Consider the following 4,970-nt stretch of genomic DNA (forward strand, 5'->3'; position numbering starts at 1 on the left):
GCACCTGGGATCCTAAAATTACATTAGCGGTGTTCCAAAAATTCATGCCCGCTATGGAGCACCCTAACACGGACCTTTATCCATGGGGACCCTATACATCCGTGCACCTGGTGATTGAAAACGTGCACCTGGGAACCCCGAAAAATGAAATACTGTCCGGTTACTGTGATTGCGTGCACCTGGGAGCTATGTTGGGCTATATGCCGGTACACCAAAACGTGAATAAATCAAAAAGTACACATCCAATCTGGATGGGTTTTTTTTTAAACTAAAGGGCACACATAGACGGGCAATGTCATGTAATTAAAACCGTTTTTGTATAGAACCTTTTAATAGAAAAATGTGTTCTATAGTTTGGGCTATACAAGCACATTTTACTGGAAACATAGGTTCCTACCAGGGCATTTTTAATTTTACAGTCTCTACTTGTTGTCCATTGAGAGAGAGGGAATGAGACGAAAGATGGGACCTGTAGCCCGTCGGGAAGTATTTTTAATCATTTCTTGAAAATTACCGATTTTGGGCTATAAAAGTACATGTTACTGGAAACATAGGTTCCTACCAGGGCATTTTGTTTTTTACATTCTCTACTTGTTGCCCATTGTGAGAGAGGCTATCACACGAAATATGGGACCTCTAGCACTTCGGGAAGTATGTTTAATATTTTTTGGAATAACGGAATTGGGCCGGAAAAATAAATAGCCGTGCAACTGGTAACCCAAAAATAATCACCTCATTTAAAGTAGTCACCTTGCAAGGTGTTTCAAGCTAGGCACCTGGCAACTTAAAAATACTCTCCTAAATGCACTTACCGGTCATTCTGATATTAATGCCCACTTTGGAGACGCAATACTGGGGAAAATTCAATAGATTTAGCCAAAGGATTCTATTCCTCCATAGATTGTACAGTTGGCGACATCTAGTGAATTTTAAAAAGTAGTACTGATTCATTCTGGGAAGTAATATTACTATGATTATATGGATGAATCTAAAATATGTTGGAAAATGTACTAAGTCCAAACTTTTCTAAAATAAAACTATGTTTTATGTGCAACTGGTGATTGAAAATAGGCACCTGGTAACCCAAAATGAAACACAGTTTTAATCATTTTAATGCATAATGACACAAATACAAGGGTGAATTTCAAACAAATATGCTTTATTTAATCAGTTAATCATGGATTTATTTGACCCTCAATCAGTGTCCGGGCCCGGCTGGCATTTTGGGGCAAATTATGGTAGTAACGTGACTGCGTTTCCAGAGAGTGACACATATGGTCAGCAACAGTTCCCCGGTCTGTAACTGAGCCTTGGTTAAAGTTCAACGTGGCAACACTGCGTCGAATTGTACCGAAGGTCACTTTCCTTCCAATGCCAAACTCTGCAAAGATTTTCCCCACATAATCACACAGATTAGCGTAGGGTTGACCACAGGATGTGAAAAAGAACAGTTCTGTGTCTGAGGTCATTCCACTCAGATGAGGCCTGATTTGATGGAATCGTTGAAGCCAAGTGTATTCCTCCTGACATAGAACAATTCTGCACTCCCCCGAAGCTATAGTTAGTTTTGTGGGAAGCTACACACATCTGATAACCCCCACCTTCCGGGGTTACTTCACTGAAATCACTCACACTAAATAGTGTGACTGGGGATCGTCGAGTGCCATTAAATATTGCCAACCGGCTGGACATGAGAGCTGCAAACCTACGCCTGTCAGAGCATGTGGCACGTTCCTCCAGCCTACTTAGAACTGAAGGAATGGCTTGATTGCTTAGCTCAACAAAGCGTTTTAACTCCGCAGCGCTGAGCACCTCGTCCCTGCAGCGTTGGCGGAATTTTGACCTATGCGTTGCCTGGCTCTGCCGTGAGTCCCTGTCCATCTTCGCCAAGCAGAGTAACATCTTTCGAATTGCAACGACCTTAGCTTGCATACCATCTGGCCGGAACTGAATAAGATAATTGAGGAAACTTCTAACATCGGCTCGGTACATTTTTAACGTGGATGGTGCCAAACCACGGCCGTCACATTGAGCATACCAATCAGACACACGTCTGTAGTTATCCAGAAAACACAGTCCTTCATCGGACTTGCCCTCCGACATAATGTGGAGGAATTGCCGTACTCGGGACATACTGGTACGACTATTGTCAATTCGTTTAACTGAAGGGTGTACACCCACAATATAGTTTTCATACTCAGTCAAAATGGCATTACTCCAAACCTGAATTTGGGACGGCACGCCGCCGTCATCATCACTCTCGCTATCAGTGAAAGTCGCCACGACGCAGCCTTGCTCCCTCGGTTCCGAGCACAGTTCACTATCCACTTGACTGGTTGGCTGCACCGCTGCTGAAGAACCTGCCGTCTGATCCGACTCGTCCACCAGCTGCTGCTCCACGGACAACTCACTTTGTAAACACTGCCAAATCACAGGGTCCTCCGGCCGCGGTTCAGGCACTGATTCGGCCTGCTGTCTCTCAGTAGAAATCCTGCTAAATTGCATAGCATTCGTCCATTCCATAGTACCGAACTTAAGTGCATGTACAGACTTCAAATGTCGATCTAGCCGCACTATATTCTGTTTACAACAAAGTCCACAGTCGCGTATTGGTCTGCTACTCATAGCTTCTCTCTCTCCTGCCTTCCTCTGTGTCTCTTTGTTTGCTACACCAAACACCTAACCCTAACCCTAACCCCTAACCCTAACCCTAACCCTAACCCTAACCCTAACCCCTACCCCTAACCCTAACCCCAACCCCAACCCCAACCCCAACCCTAACCCCTAACCCTAACCCTAACCCTAACCCCCCTAACCCTAACCCTAACCCCCAACCCTAACCCTAACCCTAACCCTAACCCGACTACAAACCTGTAACCTATGCTAGTGTGGCCTATAGAGCTAGAAGAATGGATAACCACGTGTGTAAAGGTGTGAGGTGGGATCCTATCCCAAATGGACAACTAATCCCTTTGTACTTGTGGAGATCTGTTAGGATATGATTGGTATAAGAAACACGACTAAACTTCCACCTCCGGAGGGGTCAAGAAAATTCAATTTCGTTGTCGGCAGGATTCGAACCTGCGCAGGAAGATCCTAATGGATTTCTAGTCCATCGCCTTAACCACTCGGCCACGACAACAGGCTTGTCAGCAGTGAATGGGCCACCAGGCATAGCCTACAGAAAGTGAGAATTTTACAACTGAAAGACAATGCAGTAACTCATTAACTCATTATGCAATAACATGAATTGTTCCCCTCATTCATTTGTTATTAAGTACAGCTGTTTTCTTATTTTCCTTGATCTTTGCTCAGCTCCAGAAGGTTTGAATTTGAGAGTGTTTATTATAAATTGTTATTTCATCATCTTATTATTACTGCTGAGAGGAACTAAAAAGCTGTCAGAAGTGGGATTTGAACCCACGCCTCCATGGGAGACTGCGACCTGAACGCAGCGCCTTAGACCGCTCGGCCATCCTGACTACACCACAGTACCTGGGTATCGGGTTAAAGAGTATGGGGTAAAAGTAGAAATAGGCACAGCCTTCTAAAATCACCACAGAGACCAGTAAATTTATGCACGATACCGACTTGCACTTTCAATAGTCATTTGTTTTAATCAATGAAAAACTTCAGTCATTGATTTAACATCAATATGATCTTCAATGGAAAAGAGTAGTAAATCGTCATTGAATGAACGCTAAACTGGCCTCAGAATATGGCCATTCTGATATAAATGATCAAATTCCTCAGATAAGACCGAAAAAGTGTATGGAAATATCAGCAATCATCAGGGTAAGAGTGACAACAGGTCCACATGGGGGAAATCTTAACAAATGGCTTAATGGGTATTTTCAACGCAATCGTGTTATTATTTATTTTTAGGGTTTAACAAGGCAGCTCACCTGTGACCTGTGGCTTGACATTAGATGCGGCGACTTCGATTACCCTGCAGACGATATTTTTGTTCTTCCCGCCAATACAATCCACTGACAACGACCGACGAGTTGTGCGTTCCGAGATGCTTTTTGTTATTCGCCTGTTTGTGGCCCGCCTGTGAAATTGCGCGATTCTTGCAATTCTCTTTCAGCCTCTCATCAACTAGCTGTTTTTGCAGAATATTAAAAATACGATAGTTATTCACTACTCATATTAACGAGGTGTCATTTACATTACCTTAAGTCATTTATTTTTCAACTGGATTTTACAAAGGTGCATGACATGCAGGCGCTAAAAAGTTGTCAGGAGTGGGTTTCAAACCATGCCTATAGGGGAGTCTGCGACCTGAATGACTTAATGGTTATTTTCAATGCAATCGTGTTTTTACTTTTTCTTTTAGGGTTTAACAAGGTTTCTCACCAATGACTTTAGATGTGGCCAGTTCGATTACCCTGCAGACTTTAAGAGTGTCTTCAGAATATGGCCATTTTGACATGAATTTAAAAATGCCTCAGATAGGACCAAAAAAGTGTCTGGAGCTATCCGTCAGGGTAAGAGTGACAACAGGTTTCCACATGTGAAAATGGGGGAAATCTTAGCAAATGGCTTAATGGTTACATTCCAAGATGGCGTAGCAGTAAGTCGTCCTGTCGTATCGTCTCTCTGTAAATATCTGTAAATATCTTCTCTTTTTCGTTTTAGATATTTTTCTTCGCATTTGTTTAAAAACATTTTGCTAAACCTAAGCTTCCAAATACTCTCCTGCAATTCGCCTCACCCAATGTAGCTACTTTTCCTAAAGTATTTATATTTACTTCGGAACCGGAACCCCTCAACCGAAGCTAGCCAGCTAACCACCAGCTATGCTAGCGGTCTTCAGCTAACCGGTCATCAGCTAACCTTTAGCTCGGAAAGCTCTCGCCAGTTCGAACAACGCGACGCAAACGGAACATTTTTTTCAGCTGGATCTTCACAACTAGCTATCGAGCTAAACCGCAACCCTGGTTGATTACTCCTGGCTAGCGTTTCCA

General features: G+C 43.2%; 2 non-coding genes across 2 annotated transcripts; both read right to left on the reverse strand.

Moving 5' to 3' along the window:
- Positions 1 to 3,060: 3,060 nt before the first annotated feature.
- Positions 3,061 to 3,142, reverse strand: trnas-aga (transfer RNA serine (anticodon AGA)). Its single transcript has one exon. It is a non-coding gene; the product is annotated as a tRNA-Ser (tRNA).
- Positions 3,143 to 3,399: 257 nt separating this feature from the next.
- Positions 3,400 to 3,482, reverse strand: trnal-cag (transfer RNA leucine (anticodon CAG)). Its single transcript has one exon. It is a non-coding gene; the product is annotated as a tRNA-Leu (tRNA).
- Between the last annotated feature and the right edge of the window lie 1,488 nt (positions 3,483 to 4,970).

This window comes from Oncorhynchus keta, unplaced genomic scaffold, assembly GCF_023373465.1.
Source record: "Oncorhynchus keta strain PuntledgeMale-10-30-2019 unplaced genomic scaffold, Oket_V2 Un_scaffold_4195_pilon_pilon, whole genome shotgun sequence".
In the NCBI taxonomy this organism is placed as follows: Eukaryota; Metazoa; Chordata; class Actinopteri; order Salmoniformes; family Salmonidae; genus Oncorhynchus; species Oncorhynchus keta.